At 40.2% G+C, this 20962-nt stretch overlaps 1 long non-coding RNA gene across 1 annotated transcript; it reads right to left on the bottom strand.

Moving 5' to 3' along the window:
* Positions 1 to 405: 405 nt before the first annotated feature.
* Positions 406 to 20737, bottom strand: LOC100611128 (uncharacterized). Its single transcript, XR_001712150.3, has 3 exons — positions 20054 to 20737; positions 6689 to 6775; positions 406 to 1164 (listed from the first exon to the last, which is right to left on the bottom strand). It is a non-coding gene; the product is annotated as an uncharacterized LOC100611128 (long non-coding RNA).
* Positions 20738 to 20962: the final 225 nt, after the last annotated feature.

Consider the following 20962-nt stretch of genomic DNA (forward strand, 5'->3'; position numbering starts at 1 on the left):
CGCCTCTCTCCTAGACTGTGAGCTCCACAAGAAATTTTATTCTCCCTTGTGGGCCACGATGCCTAGTACAGCATAGATAACCAACAAATATTTACCAATTTTAAGTCAGGATTTGATCCTGACACCTGCTCCCTTCACCTGGGTGGAATCGGTTGGAGATGGCCCATGGCCTGCTTGGAGTTCACGTTCATGTTGCTTTCCATGGTTCCTCAGGGGCCTACGCAATTCTTTTTGAAAGCTCATTTTGGCTCCATAACACTCTAGATGTCAGGTTTTGCTTCCTTTTGTTTTTTTTTCTCTAACAGCTTCATTGAGATTTGATTCATATACCATAACATTTACCTGTTTAAAGTGTACCGCTCAGTGGTTTTAGTGTATTCACAGACTCATGCAACCATCACCATACCAATTTTAGAACATTTTAATCACCCCACAAAGAAACCCCATGGAGGGGGCAGGCATTCCCCATTCCTGCCCTCCACCCCCACCCCAAGCCCCTGGCAACCACTAGGTGCCTCCTCCAAGCAGTTCATATAAATAGAACCATACAGTACATGTGCTTTTGTGACTGGTTTCTTTCACTGAACATACTGTTGAGAATCAGCCATGGTGTGGTATACATCAGTTCTTTGCTCCTTTTGACTGCTGGGTAATATCCCCTTGTATGGATGGACACGCCACATGTTTTGATCCATTCGTCAGTGGATGAACACATGGGTTGTTTCTACTTTTTCTGGCTATCACTTTAGTGCTGTCTGGATATAGTCCAATGAGGGTCACAGGGGAACAAGTAGAGGGTGATTTTTAAACGTGAGTAAATGATGCACACAGAGGTGCGTTTTAGGCCAGTGATGGTGCATAGTTTGCAGCATGCACACTGCCAGGCCCATACCGTCTTCTGGGTTCTCAAATCCCTCTATGAAGATTATTTCTTCCCTTCTTAGTTAATTTCCTTAGATTCGATAGGCATCAATAGTGTGCTGTGGACGAATTCCACCTTCTGAAAGCTCTGTAACTGGGACTCTATAAACAACTCGGGTGCAGAGAAGGATGAGCTTGTTGAGTGTGCAGGATCCTTTACTCAGCCTTGAGCCTCTCTATTCACTGGCGTTTTACAGTCACTTCAGGCTGGAAGCCATGCTGTGTGCGGTACTCCCAGTTCACCTGTATGTGAACACAGGACACTGAGGAAAAGCATTTCAACAGCCTGACTTCCTCAGATACATACAACCTCTCCTCCCACCCCACACAAACTTGATTTTACTCTCCTTCCAGTGAGGGCAACATGTCAATCTCTTTTCAAACCCCATGTGGAAAGCCTGGCTACAGTTTTGGTAACAATGAGGTACTTTCTCCTCATTTATGTTAGCACTCTCACCTGCTTAGCCTCAAAAACCCCCAGTATAACCTTGCCTGAAGAAGTCGCTAAGGATGCTAGCATTATTTGTAAATCGATTGCAAATGGTACTCAGATATGAAGTTCTTATGGGGTCTTTGTTAAAGCTTTGTATTATTCTATGTGAATATAAATAGATAATTATTTATTTAAAAAATATTTTGTGGGCTATAAAGGTAAATGCATAAATAGGTCCTACAAGAATATTCTTTATTTTTGTAATTAAAACTATTCATTTCTGCCAAATTTTCTTCACCTTTCTTTTATTTCATTCAGAATATTATTATTATTATTATTTGCTCTACTGTGGGCAAATTTTCTAGAATAGCTCAAATTAAAAATATGTATATACTCCCTCACCCCCTTACTCTATTTATGCCATCAACTTTTCTCCATAAAAGAATCTCATTTTATGCTTTCATTTTCCACATTGAACTTTTGGGTACAAGAAAGTGGGGGTGAAATATGAGTTCAGATGCCTGCAATTGTCTTGGAATATTTTTCTGCACACTCAAAAGCCTCCATTATGAACAAAGTCTGACGTTCGTTCACCCAGTGATGAATGTTGACTTAGCTTGAGAAAAAACTAATTAAAAATGTTGTGGAAAATGCAAACGTGGTTGATTTAAACAGCCAAAAGGAATTATCCTCTTGCAGTGTAAACTACCTATGGAGTGTTAAAGTTCCTGGAATCAATTGGTTTCTAGAAACCAAACAAATGATGATCTTACTCTTGTCCCCAAATGATAAAACAAAGGTTTGGTAAAAGAATACTATACATTACAGTGTTAACATTGGCTTTTAAAATTTTCTGTTTGTTTTTATTTTCTAATTTTTAGATAACTAAAGCCTAAAACTACAGCTAAATAGGATGTTTTAATTCACGCTAATTACCATAAAATTCATGAGGTAGGATTTTTTTTCTTAACCTTTCTTATTCACCTACTCCTTGCTCCAGAATTTCATTTTGGAGTTTATCAGAACAAAATTCTTTCGCTGCGCTCTCCAGTCCTGTTTGCTGAGTTCCACAGGGTTTGCTGACAAGTTCTACTTGAGTAAATTGTATTTAGACAACCGTATATTTCATTTAGGCCTTTTACAATGACTGGGCCAAGGTCAGTTTTATATTCTCCTGAAATCATAAAGTGACACTCGAGATAAACAGAATGTTTACTCTCTCCATGTGAGCTGAGGCTGATATGTAAATTTATCCTTATTCTTTCATCAAATTTGCATTTGCCCTCTTAGCCAAACACTACAGACTTCCAAATCAAACAGTTTTAATGATGGTCAACTCTTTATGACCGATGGCCATATCAGAGAAAAAGAAACAGCCATTTAGATTAAAATGAAAAGCACAGTGCAACATAACTCTCCTCTCTAGGTTAGTGGTAATTGGATGAACTTTCACACAAGAGGTGTTTTGATGCTTCGCTGCTTACCAGTAATTACCACGGTCTTCCGGCTTTGTGTGTGCCTGTGATGTACCCTTTATCTGTGACGAACACACCATACTCACCTATCATCATTTTTTTTCCGGTCAAACAAACCAAGTACCTCTAAATCGATTCTTTATATTAAAGAAGGAGAAAAGAAAGGAAGGCATAACAGAAAGACTTGATACTCTCCTCAAATGAATAACTTCTTGGCTAACTCTAGCAAGAATAAGACACAATAAATAATGACAATACACAAGGTAGAAGATGAAAATCAAAACTCTAGGTTTTGTAGACTGTTGTCTTCCTATGAGGTTATTCTGTTTTCCAGTGTGTGCGCTCTACAGAGGTGACTTGTCGCCCAGGGCAAGGAGGTGTGTCACTCGCTTACTCCAAGGTGAGCTGGCATCTGTTAGGTAAAACGCTCCCAGTGCCCAAACAGCCTCGGGCCTGGTGAAAAAAGCCACTCCCAGCAGCTTAAATCTCTCTGATGCAGTTAAACAAGAGGGAGCCTCTGAGAACGTGAGGGATAAAATTAGTACCTGTGTTTGCTTTCCATTCTTTTTGAACAAAAGGAGCTATTTCTGTGTTATGAGTTTGCAGAACACAGAGGGGATTAAGCAATGGGACCACACAACTCATTCCTTTCAGGTTGGGGGCTGGGTTAAACACTCAGCATAGCTCCCCGGGAGCGGTAGCGCCCACTAGCTTTTATTCCCTCCTGAAAGTTGTGCCATCGGGGCCTTGCTCAGGGGAAATAGAGCTCCACAGCCTTGCTTGTGTTTTGTTTCGGCACCAAATGCAATGCTAGCAAGTTCAAAGCAAACGGTCTGCGAGACAGGCTGCACAAAGAAGAAAAAAGTGGCATTCTTTCAGGAGCTCCTGGATTCTGCTTCCTGTAAGGAATAAAAAATGAAGACTGTTGGCGCTGAGCCTTGCTAGGTTACTGAAGATCTCCCACTTGGAATGTCAGACACATCAGTAAACGACTTGATCCAGCAACAGAACTAACATAATTCACGCCATTGATACAACAGGACGAGTGTCTCTACCCAACTTCAGTGCTTGTCTTATGAAGAAGAAGACCAAGAAAAAGAAAGAAAGGAAAAGAGAAAGCAAAGAGGCAAGGGAGTGTGGGGGAAGGCAGAGGACACAGTTTCCTTTTCAGTGTGGCTGTCAAATGGCGATCTAATTGTGGCCGGGCTGCAGGAGAGCAGATAGCTTTTCTGAAGCCCGCAAGTATTTCTGCCATTCACCAGGCCGAAGGATGCCACACACAGTCTGTTTGTTCAACATAAGCAAACAGATTGTAAACTGGCTGATAATTTTTGTACTGACAATGTCATTTACAGCTGTCAGCCTTTCGTCTGCCTTGTTTGCTTTATTCAAATATGAACCAAGTGGACCTCCCTTCCAGCGCTTTCTTCTGCATTAAAATCACATCCATTCCCTTCCAAGCTGTCTTATCTAAAATTCATTGGAGGCCAATCAGTTGGCTGAATGCTTTGTTGTTTCCATGGAGGCAAGAAGTCTAGTGTGGACTTTCGGGGATTAGGAAGTTTCAGATTTACAGCCTTGAAGTGCGTGTTTCTTTCAGTTAGCTTCTTTTGATTGCAAAGAGGCAGGACATTTAAATATAATTTTATGTCTGAACCAGGAAGCAGTGCTTTAAAAACGTAATCATTCTGGTTTGTGGCTCCCTCTTGCCAGCACTTGGCCTTACTTCTTCTGGTTTAGTCCTTGGAATGTGCCACCCTTGCAGCATGGATTGGCATTCTTCCTCTGCCCCTAGGTCATGACGGCTCCTTGGCCAGCGGGCACTGCTCAAATGCACCTCTTCTCTAAAATCCTGGCTTTGATCCTGCAGCCTGTCAGGGTGTCACCCACAAATATTGAAGCCTCCTCTATTGTGAGTGGAGGTTGCAATACCTTCTGTTAAATAATTCACATCGGACTGGCTGTCTGGTGGCAGGCAGGCAGCTGCAGATATTGCCACTTTGCTCAGAGAGTACAGGCACAGTCTCCTTAAAAAAATAAGCCAATGGCAAAGTTGCCTACTTCCCTGCACCTGGTGCTGGGGAGAGTTCCTAATTCCAGGATGTGCTTAACTCTGAACTTCAGCCTCATATTTTAAGGGCAACATCAAGAAAAAAGTGATGTTTGTTCCTGGGGATGGGGAGCCCTGCTGCATTCTTGGGAAAAGAGTGTTCTTTTGGCAAACGTGATTTCTGGTCTCTTACTCCAACAAGGAATATCTTAAAATCATCCATGATGTATTGGGCAATTCATTACTTATACTGAAGCCTTTAAAACATAACATCACTGGTACTCTGATTTGACTTTTGACTGTGGCAATTTGTTTGTTTCCCAATGCTTAAAACAGCATAAAGTTAATCAACCTCAGTAAGTGAATATTGAGAATATATTATATGTAACAATAAATTCATCACAAAAACTTTTATATATTTAGGATAATTTTAAGTTGCATCCCAACTGAAATTTGCTGTTTTTTTCTTTAGATTTATTGCAACAAATCTCAAATATTTGTTTAGTATCAACTCTTAGCTTAGAATACATAAATCCTACTACAGGTACCAAATGAATGTTACTCATGAAGTCATTTGAGAAAAGTTTGAGGTAGTGTCCAATCTCATGCTAGGTGGAATTTGGTAGAAAGTATGTATTTTTTAAAAGTTTCAGAGAAAAGAAGACTCAATAGAGGTTGCTACATGGGGGAATATTCATTCTATCTATTTAGTCAACATAAGAAGCATACAATACAATGAGGAAGCTGATAATTTCATGTGATAACAAGCTGTGCTATCATAGAATAGAATGTATTATTTGCACTTATGTGAACTAATGTGTTGTATGGACTGTGATCTGGTACATAGACCTGCCTATTCTTTTGTTTTGTTTTGTTTTGTTTTGTTTTGTTTTGTTTGAGACAGTCTCCCTCTGTTACCCAGGCTGGAGGACAGTGACACGATCTTGGCTCACTGCAAACTCTGCCTCCTGGGTTCAAGCGATTCTCTTGCCTCAGCCTCCTGAGTACCTGGGATTACAGGTGCCCATCACCACACCTGGCTAATTTTTGTATTTTAGTAGAGACAGGGTTTCATCATGTTGGCCAGGCTGGTCTCGAACTCCTGAGCTCAGGTGATCTGCCAGCCTTGGCCTTCCAAAGTGCTGGGACTACAGACTATCGGTTCTTTAATATAGAATGTTATTAACAGTCTGGAGTCCCCATGGTTACAATGTGTCCTGCTCTCTTGGAAGGCCACACCATTTGCTACAGCTGAGACCTTGTTTCCCTATGACTTCGAAGAAGACCTTCTTGTTGTAAAACAAAGCATTAGTCTTTGCTTTTTATCTTTAAGACTTTAATCCTACTCTGGTGTATGTAGGGATATTTAGCTGTCAATATCCTGTTTTTTATGTTCTATTGAAATTATAATCATTTTAATATGTCAATTAAAATAAAATTGATCTACTTACTAAATTTTTATGCAATTTAGATGCTATATAGTTGATCAGTCACTAAAGTATTTATCTGAACCTATCCCCTACCATATAAAAAATTACAGCACCCTTTGTGTGCAATTCCAAAAAGCAAGAAGCTCTGAATACTGAAATTTTAACATGACATGAACTGTACTGAGAATATGTAAAATCTTTTATTCTGCATGCATTTGCTGCAGAAATATTTGTGTTGAATTATGAGATTGCTCCCCTAGACCCCACTGGGTATATTATTAAACACATGGAATATTGTTCACCTTATCTTTAAAAATCTTTAAGTTGCTGGATTCTGAACACTTTCAGACCCAAGGGTTTTGGACAGCATAGCACATACCTGTCTAAGGTGTGTTTCATGGTGACTCTATGAGAAGCAGATTAACACTCACGCAAACTATTAAGACTTGTGGCTGAAAGGACTCTGCTGTGAACAGACAGGAAGAAAATTGTAATTAGAAAAGGCAACTATAACTTTGATCATATATGAGAATATAGAGGAGAGGAATTGGAGAAACAAGTTGTTGGTACAGCAGTCTGTAAAGCCAGGACAGCTGACAGCATCAATTTGATGTTTGGAGAACAACAGGTGGAGAGAAGACAAAGAGTTCTAAAGAAAGATAAAGCACATGAGAGAAAATGGAAATAAATGTGTCATCTGAATGAGGTATATTTCCTCCTTCTTTGCACAGATATTGCAACTCTTCTACAAGTTTGAAGTTACATCAAAACAATTTTTTAAGAAGTCAATAAAACCCCAAAGGAAGCACCAAAGAAAGTGAAGCACTCACAGAAAAACAAAGAACCTTCTTTGACGTTTTCTCCCTTTTCCTTTCAAGTGGCTAACGTGGAAATGAGCAATCAGAAATGCAGCGGAATAAGAGAGAATGTAAGAATAAAGAAAAATGGGTGGAGAAAAAGAAAGAAGAGAGAAGGGGAGTATATCTGAAAACCATGTTTTGATGTTATCTAACTCTTCAATAGTAGCTTACCGAACATCCCCAATTGTGGGGCTCTGGACACATATCTTAATTTTTGTGTGCCTCAGTTTCTTCATCTGTAAAATGGGAGTGACATGGAATCCATCTCACTGGATTGCCATGAAAAGTAAATAAATAGAGATTCCAAAGGAAGTCTCACAAGTACTCAGCAGATATTTGCCACATTTGCTATTGTGATGTTTATTGGCATTATTCCTACTGTGTGCCAGGGCGGTGGGCCAAGAGTTTCTCATTCATTACCCTCTTTTTACTTACAACAATGCTCTGAGGTAGATACTAATATTGTTCCCACTTTACAGATGGAGAAACTAAGGCTTAGAGAGCTTAACCAATGCAGGACAAATATGTGAGGACTTGCTTGGAATGAAAACACATCTAGGATTACAGGGATGGAGGAACAAGGTCTGAGGGAGGGCTCAGCCACAATAACCACAGGAGGAGACTGCAGCAGGGAGGAGCTGCTGGGGCATCACATGTACATGGTAGTGCAGGGGGCCTCCGAGGAGCCACATTAGGGGCAGGTGAGCAGGTAAGCTGGGCAGTCCTCCCTCTTCCTCCTGTGCTAAGCAATTCCAGAGGATACTTTCCTCAGCCTGATAGTGGTACGGTAGTGCCCTCTTACGCTTGAGGAATACATTCCAAGACCCCACTGGTTGCCTGCTACTGTAGATAGTACCACACCCTATGTACACTAAATAACTAAGCCGACTACTAAGTGACTGATGGATGGTGGTGTCTACAGTGTGGAGATGCTGGACAAAGGGATGATTTATGTCCTGTGCAAGACAAAGTGGGGCAGTGAGGAATTTCATCATGCTACTCAGAATGGCGCATAAGTTAGCATTTATGAAGTGTTTATTTCTAGAATTTTCCATTTAATATTTTCAGACTGTGGTTGACCACAGGTAATGGAAATGGCAGAAAGTAAAATCATGAATAAGGAGGGACTACTATATTCTGGTAAATGTCTAACAAATGGCTCTCTGGCAAAAAGTGTGTGTGCGTGTTTATTACAGATATCTAGAAGAAAATATGGGAGAAAAGTTCCTTGACATTGGTCTTGGCAATGTTTTTTTTTTTTAATATGACACCAAAAGCACAAGCTACAAAAGCAAAAATAAGCAAGCAGGACGACATCAAACTAAAAAGCTTCTACACAGCAAAAGAAACAATCAACAAAACAAAAAGGCAGCCTATGAAACGCGAGGAAATATTTGCAAACCATAAATCTGATAAGGTATTAATATCCAAAATATATAAGGAACTTACACAACTCAATAGCAAAATAACCAAATAACTCAATTAAAAATGAGTAGGTATTTTTCCAAAGAAGACATATAAATGGCCAAGTGCATGAAAAGGTGAGCAACATCATTAATCATCAGGGAAGTGACAATCAAAACCATAATGAGTTATCACTTCACACCTCAGGATGGCTATTATCAAAAAGACAAGAAATAACAAGTGTTGGCGAGAGTGTGAGGAAAAGAGAGCCTTTGTGGTTGGTTGGAATGTAGACTGGTGCTGCAGTATGAAAAACTGTATGGAGATTCCTCAAAAATTTAAAACTAGAATTATCATATGATCCAGCAATTCCTTTTTGGGTAATATATCCAAGGGAAACAAAATCCGAATCTTGAAGAATTATCTGCACCCTCATGTGTATTCCAGCATCATTCACAATAAGCAAGACATGGAAACAATCTAAGTGTCCACTGACAAGAGATCAATGAATAAAGAAAATGTAGAATATAATGGAATACTATTTAGCCCTTAAAAAGACAGAATTCTTGCCATTTGTGACAAAATGGATGAACCTGGAGGACATTATGCCTAGTGAAATAAGCCAGACACAGAAAGGCAAATACTGCATAATCTCACTAATACATGGCATCTAAAAAAAGTCTGACTTATAGAAACAGAGTAGTGGTGATTAAAGGCTGGGAAGTGAGAGACATAGGGAGACTTTGGTCAAAGGGCACAAGGTTTCAGTCATAAGATGAAGAAGTTCTACAGATCTAATGCATAATTGGAGAATGTATTGATAACTTGGAATTTTACGAGAGCAGATTTTAAGGATTAACACACACACACACACACACACACACAAATAGTAACGAGTAGTAGTGGACGTGCTAGTTAATTTGACTGTGGTAATCATTACGCAATGTATATGTATATCACGTCATCTCATAGTATACTTTGAATATACATTTTTGTCAATTAAATATTTTAAAAAATATTATTAATTATAAATTCCATATAACTAATTGATTTTAACAGAATTCTTTTGCTGATTTTGCTGAACTTTTGCACTCATAGCCAACTACAAATCAATTCTTTTTTTTTTTTTTTTTTTTTTTTGAGAAGGAGTCTCGCTCTGTTGCCCAGGCTGGATTGCAGTGGTGCAATCTCAGCTCACTGCAACCTCCGCCTCCACCTCACTGCAACCTCAAGTGATCCTCTCACCTCAGCCTCCCCAGTAGCTGAGACTATGGGTGGGCACCAGCACACTCGGTTGATTTTTGTATTTTTAGTAGAGACGGGGTTTTACTATGTTGGCCAGGCTGGTCTCGAATTCCTGACCTCAAGTGATGCGCCTGCCTTGGCCTCCCAAAGTGCCGGGATTACAGGTGTGAGCCATCATGCCCAGCCTACAAATCAATTCTTGATCACTCTCAGATTCTGCAAAGAAGCTCCTCACCTCAATGATGAGCAAATGCAACTCCAACATGAATGTTAGTTGATGTTTTTGTTGATGTTAAGTAGTAAAATGAAAGTGAAACAATGAGGACATATATTGGGACTTTAGTTGTTCATCAGTGGAATGAATGGCTTCTTTGTTGAATTGGATAACAGTTTTCAAATACTCAAAAAATATTTCCTGAAGTATGCTTTATGTGTTTTCATAATATAATGGCTATAAACGCAGCACATTTTTAAGTTTAACCTACTATATTAACATTTTCTCCACCACTTTCTTAAGTCTAGACAAACAACGAAACAATAAATCAAGCTCTGATTTTCAGCATTTGCCAGTTTCCACGGTGTGGATACTCTCATCACTGATGAATTCAAACTATCAACATGAACATGGATTTGGCAAGAGGTACCAACAGGATACCAGTATCTAAAGGTCTCATGAAGGAGGAAGCATTTGAATTTGGCTTGTAAAACATGGGGAACTTTGTATAGACAGAAATGGAGGGAGAGGACATTCTTGGCAAAAGACACACTTAAATAAAGGCAAAATAGGGAAACCGTTTTGACATAGAGAGGCATCAATGGGCCTACAGAAGACACCAAGAAAGACATGCAGGACCTTGGGAAAAAGATCTGGAATGAGATTTCAAAGGACTCTGAATTCCTTTCTTATCCTATGAACTTTCCTTTTATCCCATTAAAGGTTTCGTTTCCTTTTGCTTTTGTTTGGTGGGGAATAATTTGCATGTTTGTATTGTTTTGTTATATGGAATGGAAGACAGAAAGGAAGCAAGAAGGATGGTGTGAAATGGTCAGATTTGATCTGTAAGGATAGTACTCTAATAACCAGAGTTGTGGAAGGGATGGAAGCTGACAGACTAGAGGTGGGGAAAGTTGGGAGGAATTTACAAAAGTCAGCACCAGAGGGAATGAGACTGCACCAGGCCACAGCAACAAGAATGTCAGGTCCAGTGGGCTTGGATGAGGCCTAACTTACTGCCCTCTATGTCCCCAGTAATCTAAACAGGGCCTGGCACACAGAAGGTGCTCAGCGACATTTGCTGAAGGAATGAACGACGGAAATGTAAAGTAGGGAGGAAGGGGGAGAGATCTCAAGTTTGTTCATATCAGGAAAATAGCTCTGAATAATACTGAATTCTATATAAAAAATGTAATGCATTCTGTATCAGAGTTTCCAAAAAATATTTTTAAAAACTATGTTGCTGCTTAAACCAGCTCTGACGGGAAGTTGAAAGTATTGCTTATAAGCCACAATTTTATAGGAATCTTATATGTACTATTGAAGTAATGTGGATAATGTAAGGAGATTTTTCTGAATGTAGATCACATTATTTTTCTGGGTACTTGCCTTATTCTAACACTACCTTCATGCTTTGTTCCTTCTTCCTTTTCAAGGGGTTAATAGTCTGCAAAGAATCTATTAAATGCATTTATGGAAACTTCTCATTATGAAATGCTTCTTAGGAATCCACCCAGGGAATAATTTGGGACTTTTTTTTTTAATTCAATTACTTCTTTTTCCTCTAGGTAGGAAGCAGTTGGGAAGGGTTATACTGAACTACAGGAATTAACTCTGAATCCAAATTTTGAAGTGTGTTAGTGGCGGCAAACTTCCTTCTCCGAACATTGGTATGACTCAGTATTAAAGTGCTGGGCTCCTGGATGATAAGAAGTCTGTGTGTGTGGGTGACCACTGTATGTACATGCCCGGTTAATCATTACAGGCTTCTCTGCTTATCACCACAGTGGTGCTCACCACAGGCCAGGCAAGAGGAATGATGGATTTCTCCCGAGTTCTTGGCAGGAACTGAGCTCCACTGGTTTTATTCTGAAGCTGCTAACAGAGAGCCTCCCACCCTTGCCCTTATCACTTTTTATTCTTCTACATCCTTGAAATTAATGAGACAATGAGTTGGTTGTGGTGACCGTTTCCAGGCCTGTGGCTGCTAAGCTAGCGTCCAAGTCTGGCTGAGAGATGGGAGGACTGCGGCCAGGAGATGTTGGGTTTCACTACATGACGCAATGCTCTAATTTGCTGAATCATAGTTCCTAATTTCCTGGAATCCAAGAAACATGGCCTTGTTTACCCCCGTTTGTACTTAGATTCAAGGGCTGGACATTTAAAGATCACCTGTCAGTCAATCCGCCTCTTTAAACTAAGATCTCCAAAGCAAGATGTGCCATTTTGTAAAAACTTCTATCCAAGTTTAACAGGCAGAAAGAAAAGTGAACATATCATAAATGTACCACCCAGTGATTTTTCACAAGCCAAGCACATCCTGTAACCAGCACCCAAATCGAGAGACGAACACCACCAGCCCCTTGGAAACCACCGGCTATTTCCCTTCCAGCCAACGACTTTACCCTCCCCAAGATCCCAACCATCTAGCCAGCAGCTTGATTCATTTTTGGACTCTAAATAATTGGAATCACATCATATTGACTCTTCTGTGACTGGCTTCTTTTTCTCAACTTTTATCTTTGCAAGATTCAACCATATTTTTGTGCTTATAGCTCACTCTTTTTTCATTGCAGTATACTATCACTTTGTGCGACTATACTATTATTTATTCATTCTAAAGGTATTGTTTTTACGCTCTAAATTTCTGGGAGAGGAGTTTTTGCCACACCCCAATACATTCAGACTTTGAATCATAATTTTAAATCCTCTTTTATTATTATTATTATCTTTGCTGTCTCCTACATCCAATTATTCTAATGAACTTCTAATGATTTCATGGCTTCATCTCCCTTCTCATCAGATTCATTTACAAACATCACCCAAGAGCACGGATCTGACCACATCCCTTTCCACTGAAACTTCTCCTGCTGCAGTCTCCTCACCCAGGCACTCCTCATCCTCCCTGGCTTGGTCCTTTCCTGTATCTTGCCTAATCCGCTTTGAAAGCACAGGATCTACTTTTTCTTTCTGGGACTGCATCATTATTTCCCCAGCCCTAGGCATATGTTGAAGGGTTTCTTCAGTCTAGAAGTTTCTTTTCCCCCCATATACAAGTGTCAGACACTGCTAACCCATCCTTGAAGACCCAGTTCATATTATCCAGTCCCAGCTCTGGTCTCCAGTTTGCCTGTTTCAAAGTCGGCTCTGTAGGGCTCTTCCCCTTCCGCTTCCCCGTGAGCTAGCAGGCGTCTGAGGGCCTCGGGTTTGCTCCCAGGCTCTCTCACCTTTGCCCCCAGATATTTGCTCCGTGAGAATAGCCTGGATGTTCTCTAACCCATCGTTTCTTCTTTTATTTTCACATTTCCTGATTACGTTCTGTCTCTTTTTCCAGGAAAAATGTCTGTGGGATGGCATGCCTTTCGAGGGCTGTGTGTCACAGAGAGATGAGTGAGGAGGAGAAACCTATTCTGATGCCCAGTTCGAGAGGATTCTCATCCAGACTTGTTCTCCTCTGAAAGCTCTCACTGACTGTACCTTCTTAGTGTTGTTCTCCAGGTAGAATGAGGAGAAGAGCGCTGTGCACATGAGTAGCTGAAATGCCTTTAAATCCCATCACAATCCTGCAAGCTTAATGTGCTCAGAGGTGGCCAAAGGGAAGAGGAGGAAGCACAGCCGCTGGAGAGGAGAGACAGCGAGAGGCAAGGCAGGCTGGCTTCGCATCCTCCTTCTATTCATGCACAGTTGTCATGGTCTGACAATTGCATCATCACATACACCGAAATGTCACAATGTCCTTATTTTCTAAAATTCTTAGTGCATAGTGTGACACGAAAAAATTTTTCTGATTATGAATTTATATGAAAAGCCTTCTAATGGTAGAACATTTAATTTACATCTAGTTATACATTCAGTGATTCACATTTTCTGAAATTAATATAATCAAGAAAAATCAGGACTGCCCTAAAAAATCTGCTCTTTGTCTCTGTTACTGATTGTAGAGTCGACCTCTCAGATCTGTTGATGAGATTTCTGCATGCTTTCTTTCTACATGACCCTGAAAAAATTTTTTAATGGGAACTCCTAAGGAGAAATCAGAGTTTCAGAAGACATCAGAGTTCAGAAGAAATTAGAGTGAATGTGCTTGAAATCTAGAAATTTGCTGAGAACAATTTCATGCTGAGGAGAGAAAGAAAAGACTGAATCCAGGCTAGAAAGTTAAAAACTGGCCAGTTATATCAATAATATGTCAGTTCTCAGCCCATCCCTTCTCTTGGCATGTGACCTCAAGATTGTCACCTTAAAAAAATAAGTTCTACGAAAGTAAAAGTACTCAAGAGTTGGCTGGGATTTCCGTTGCATTTTAAACAGCTCATTTGTATTCTCCTTGTACCCTAAAAGACCAGTTCGAAAGCAGTGAAGAGCATAAAGCAAGAGGCAGCTGGAAAAAAACAGGTCTTGAAATGATAAATGTAATGTTTCATGTCAGCAACTGGAATTTTTTTGTAGTGTTACTGTCTTGGCCTGCTGACAGCATGATTTAATGGCCTGGTTGCTCCATGAGTTGACATGGCAACCACAGAAAATGCCATAAATATCTGAGTGTGGACGTGAATGGTATGTTTACATTGTGTGTGGTGCATTGTGTGACATGTGGTGGCTGTTGTATCTTCCAGTTGGAAACGTCTGGAATTGACAGCCATGTTTTAGAGCCATTTGGGCTAAAACAACTCTCATGACAGACACTTTACTGCAAGTCCAGAGCTGTGCATTTTTGTGTATATTTGAGAAATTAAACTCAGTGTTCAATGGGCCAGAGGGCCTTAACACAGTTTGCCATGTACCATAAGCCACTTTCTACCTCAGAGTCAAGACAATGTTGAATTTCTTCTGTATTCAACACGGTAGAGAACAATTATGTTCATTCAAAATTGAATTTAGTGAGCACTTCCCTAGATTTACTGAAACCCTAATTTTAGAATTGGAAATATTTATGAAATAACTTCTAGTCCAATAATTTTATTCCTTAGGCAAAGTAACAAAAAAGAGAATGGTTTATTTGTTTCATGCTCCAAGACCTTGTAGGAAAGCAATGACATCCATACTTCCCTGTGCTTAGATTTTTGCACATTCAAAGAAATGTGAAATCATGTTTTAAAAAGAAGAAAAAGGGAACTGAAAACTGATTATATTGTATTGACCATCAATTCCCCTGAAGACCACCAGAAAAATCTACCTATCAAGCAAAACTATAACAACCACCATAGTAAGATAGAACACCACCTTGAAATGAAAATTAGGCTGGAAATGAAAATTAAGGTAGGGTATAAATAACACCCTAGGACCTAGGCTGAGTGATTTTTAAGATGTTCTTTTCATGTAGGCAACTGGTTTGAACTGCATGGAGTTTATGGTATTATAGCTTTCAATTAGCTGGACACAGCAAGGCCAGGCTAAGAAGTCAGTCTTTCTGAGGAAATAGTTTGCCTTAATAAATGAATTGTTTAGCTCATTTATGGTCTTATTTTTCAGAAACCAGTATCCCTGGAACATGCAGCTCAGCTACTTTTGCTTGATCTTGGTATTATTTAACATACGGACAGGAAAGAATGAGTAGTTTCAGTACTGTTTAACACAGGGTCAAGACATTATGTTGACCTCTTTTATCGGTAGCCTCAGGTAAGTCATTTACTCTCTCTGGCTCTTGTTAGCTCACTCATTCTTTCATTTTCCCTTTCACTAATCATATTCACTATTGAGTACAGATGATTCTTGACTTACCATGGCTTGACTTAAAATTTTTTACCTAACAGTGAGAAAGCAATGCACATTCAGTAGAAACCCTAGTTCAGTGAATTCTGAACTGATCAGAAGATCAGTGAATTCTGATCTTTTCCCAGGCTAGTAATATACCATACAATACTCCCTCATGAAGCTGTGCAGTAGCAGTGAGCCATAGCTCCCAGTCAGCCATGATCACAAGGGTAAAAAATTGGGACTCTACAGTATACTGTGCTGCCAGATGATTTTGCCCAACTGTGGGCTGATGTAAGCATTATGAACAAATTTAAGGTAGGCTAGGCTAAGCTATGATGCTCACTAGATTAGGTATATTAAATGCATTTTCAACTTATAATGGGTTTATTGGAAAGTAACCCCATTATAAGTCTGGGAGTGTCTGTACTTGCTAAATGTGCCCACTTAGGATACAAAGATAAGACTTGATAGCTGTCCTCAAGAAACCTACAATATATACTCTTGGTCATTTAATGTGTTACCATTATGTTAGATTCTTAAGTTTCAAGGAGCCAAGATGTGCGTGGGTAACCACAGGAGATAACTTTTATTATAAGTGCTTTCCAGGATGTTAGAAAGCACAAAAAGTTATCTCAGCAGCCAAAAGCCAGGAATTATGGAGACCAGAAACATTTTTGACCACAATTCAGGGTATTATAGGAGCTCTGGTGATCCTAACACCACTCTGGGGGGCCCATCTCCTCTCCAGAGAGAGGAGTCCATTAGCTGATTAATCACAATCCAGTGTGGTGTACCACAACCTACCCAGGTTTTCACACGAGGCCAACTCATCGAGCAGCTCACAGACAATGCTGTCCCTGGATCAGTGGCAGGATCCAGTTGTGTGTCATTGGATGTATTGCTCAGTCCTGCTACACTCAGCTATGGTTCATGAAACAGGTCCCATGGCAATGTATATGAGAAAGACCTGGGGCATCTTGCTCTGAAAGCCTCTTGGGAAAGATGGACCCCCAAAGACCCATGAACTGCCCAGGGTGAATATATGCTAGGCGATAGAATTATAAAATATTTTAACATTTCAATTACGTGAAGTTTTTCTTTTTATAAATTGTCTCATTAAGCCTTACTTCCTTTACTGAAGCCCAGATCTTCACTAGAATCAAATGCAACTCTCTGTACCAAAATTATTGTATTTCTTTTTTAAAAAAGTTTTTGTGGTATGAGATTTTACTGTATTCAAAACAATTAGGGAGAATATCTAAGTGAACAAACAGAAGCAACCAGAGAACTGAAATGGAAAATTTTTAAAATCTTAGTCTTTCTTTTACTTTTCTGTTTTTTTTTTCTTTAATCTTGGTTTTGCAGAAGAAGCAAAATATTGTCAGTGAAGAAGAGACAAATTTGTCACATCTTAATTTGATGGTAAAGAATTGCCTTTAATCATTGACCTTTCTTTCTTTGTCTTGGGATCAAATTGTAACTATGGAGCCTGTTTTAACACGAAGTCTGAGAGAAAAGGGTTTAACCTCGCTGAAGGTAACAAAGGTTGTCCTTCCCACGCCCAGTAGGTATTGATGTGTTTGGTTTAGAGACCCATTCATCACAGCACTGTGAGCAGTCATCAGTCACACTAAGATGGGGACTTCGCCTCCCAGACTTCTAATTTGCCTTGTTCAAAACTATGAATTTGCATTGAAAAAATGAAAATTTCTCTGTTGTTTTTGGTATATAACAAATGGAGACTGTAGCGGTCCGTTCTTGCACTGCTACAAAGAAATATCTGAGACTGGGTACTTTGTAAAGAAAAGAGGTTTAATTGGCTCACAGTTCCACAGGCTATACAGGAAGAATGATGCTGGCATTTGGGGAGGCCTCAGGAAACTTATAATCATGGCGGAAGGAAAGGGGGAAGCCAGCACTTCACCTGGGTGGAGCAGGAGGAAGAGAGAGAGAGGGGAGGTGCTACACATTTTTAAACAACCAGATCAGCCAGGCACAGTGGCTCAGGCCTGTAATCCCAGAACTTTGGAAGGCTGAGGTGGGTGGATTACCTGAGGTCAGAGGTTCGAGACCAGCCTGGTTAACATGGTGAAACCCCGTCTCTAATGAAAACACAAAAAATTAGCCAGGCATGGTGGCAGACACCTGTAATTCCAGCTACTCAGGAGGCTGAGGCAGAAGAATTGCTTGAACCTGGGAGGCAGAGGTTGCAGTGGGCCAAGATCGCACCCCTGCACTCCAGCCTGGGTAACAAGAGCAAAACTCCCTGTCAAACAAACAAACAAACAAACAAACCAAAAAAGCCCCAGATCTCCTGAGAACTCATTATCGTGACTACAGCTCCAAGCGGGATGCTGTTAAACCATGAGAAACTGCCCCCATGATCAAATCACCTCCTACCAGGCCCCAGCTCCAACACTGGGGATTACAATTACACATGAGATTTGGGTGAGGACAAAGCTCTAAACCATCTGAGAGATCATGTTTAACTTTTTGGAGCTGCAGTGCATGGAAGACTCTTCTGCAGTTTAAATTGTTTTGGTACTGTGGGATATCTTTATTGTGAGAGACCAAGTTTTCAGGTCACTCTGTGGCTGACTTCTATGGCTTCTCAAGTGACATTGTTATTGAAAGAATAAAAGTAGATTCACAAATGAAGGGGTCACAAATATAGTACGCAAGTGGAAAAAAGAAATGCCGCTAGAAACAATGTCACCCCAGTAGCAATGAGTAAACCTAGCACCCAGATCTTCATTTCTATACCATTCTCCAATAAAAGGAACCAGGGCTTTTTGGAGACATGGCTGATTCTCAGGCTGCATCACAAAATATGCACAATGAACATGGTACAGCTTGCAGTTCCAGGAAGCAAGGAAGTGATTGGAAAAAAAAAAAAAAAAAAAGGACACAATGATGGAGAAATGTCAAATGGACAAAGGAAGCAATGGAAAGAGCTCCCAATGGCCAAAGCTGGAATAATTAGACCAACAAAATAAATAAAACAATATGGGACTATAACCCAGAGTATAAAATAAATATTCATGATTCCATATTGATATAAAAATTATAAAATAAATGAATAAATGGGGTAGGAGACAAAAGTCTCTGCAGAAATTCCCAAATCATTTATGCACAAATTCTGCCCTCCAGGAGGTAAAGTATAACTCCCCGCTCTTGAAGACTAGACTGCATGTAGTGACTTTCTTCCAAAAAGCACAGTATGAAAAGAGGGGAAAAGGAAACTTACAGTGGAGAAGCCGGACAAACACCACCTCAGCCAGGTGATCAAGGTCAATGCCAACAGTCATGAGTCATGCTGATACAAGCTGAACATTCTCTAATCCAAATGCTCCAACATCTGAAACATTTTGAGTGCCAACATGGTGCCACAAGCAGAAAATTCTACACCTGACCTCATGTGACAGACTGAAGTCAAAACACAGTCAAAACTTTGTTTCATGCCCAAAATTATTTAAAAATTTTATAAAATTACCTTTAAACTATGGGTATATAGTGTATATGAAACATAAATACATTTCCTGTTGAGACTTGGGTCTCACTCCCAAGATTATGTATATGCAAATATTTCTATATCTGAACAAATTCAAAATTTGAAACACTTCTGGTCTTTAGCATTTCAGATAAGGGAGAGTCAACCTGTAGAATGTGCCTTTGATATGATGTGTAAGAATGGCTCTTTACCTCTGTGGTCTTCCTTTCAAAAACCCATCAGCTCAGGATAATTATGAGTAAAACATTAGACAAATTCCAAGTGAGGGACATTCTACAAAATGCTCCATCAGCACTCCTCAGACTGTCAACGTCATCAGAAACAAGGAAAGTCAGAAACTGTCACAGCCACGAGGAACCTAGGGAGACTTGAGGACTAAACATGCGTGGTAGCCTGGATGGGATCCTGAGACAGGAAAATGACATTAGGTGAAAATTAAGAAAATCGGAATGAAATATGAACGTTAGTTAGTAATAATGTATTAATCCTGGTTCATTAATTGTGATAAGTGTACCACATTACGATGTTAATGATAGGGGAAACTGGATGTGGGGGATATATGGGAACTCTCTGTACTACCTTTGAAATTTTTCTGAAATTTAAAACTATGTTAAAAGGAAACATTTTAAAAATATGTGCTAAGACAGATCCCCAAAATGCCACTTTTTAAAACAAATTTATGATTCTTCTCACAATTCTCCACCCCTTGAGAACTGAAGTCAGCATAGTTCCAAGTGTCTTAAAACAACACTGGGGCCAGTCATTTTTTTGTTCCTTATTAAACAATGTTGGAACCAAGCAAAAATCACTTACCTGCTTGCTTCAGGAAGACTTGCTTACCAAAAATGAGACAGTAAATCCACTAAAATAGCTAGCTTATAAAATCCAGTATCTTTCTTATCTAGATTTGCTTCAGGATCCTTGGCCTTGCGGGGCTTACCAATTGAGAATTGTTAGGGTAGAAACCCTGCCCAGTCCCAAGCTACTCCCCACCTTGCAGAAGCTACCTTAGAAGTCCCCCAGTGCAGACCCTGACTTTGTCAACCTGAGGCACTATCAAGACTCTACCAAGGTGGTTTTCTCTTATACTACAGTAAATCTAATAAACTTAGTTTTGTTCCATTAACATGTTTTTCCGGGGCCTTTTGGGAAGTTGACAGTCAACAGTAATAGGAGTTGAAACATGAGAACTTCATCTTCTCTTTTAAGAGTATCTTGGTATCTTCCAACTAGTGCAATCTCAGGTCAGCTTAAGAGCCAGTTGAAGAAAAGTTCAACTCCTAGCAGGGCGGTGTGGTTTCTAATCCTTCTACTGCTGCCCGTCATGGTGCTGTGAGTGACTTGGTGCAGGAGAGGAAGGGGCTTCCATACTCTGGGTTCCTACTCCTCTCTGCTGTGTGGTGGCTCCAGGCTTGCATTTGCTGGCAAAGTCCCACACCTGTGTCTTTCATTAAGCCAGCTGAGTGGTTCTCCCTCTCTAGCCCAACGGAATGTCCTGAGTACCGGCTTTAACTGCCAATTTGGTCTGTGGCTCAGATATTAACCTTGGCTACAGGGTGTTTACCCTGACCACAGTTGATGTGGCCCACCAGGCCCAGCAGCCGGCACCCATAGCTGCCCGTCATGTTTGCTGTGAGCAGGCAGGCCCTCCTGCAGGCCTTCCACTCCATCCAACAGCCAAAGTAGCTCTGGAGGCTGATGGAGGCCTTACTTCAGCCTAAT

This window comes from Pan troglodytes, chromosome 21, assembly GCF_028858775.2.
Source record: "Pan troglodytes isolate AG18354 chromosome 21, NHGRI_mPanTro3-v2.0_pri, whole genome shotgun sequence".
Taxonomy (NCBI): domain Eukaryota; kingdom Metazoa; phylum Chordata; class Mammalia; order Primates; family Hominidae; genus Pan; species Pan troglodytes.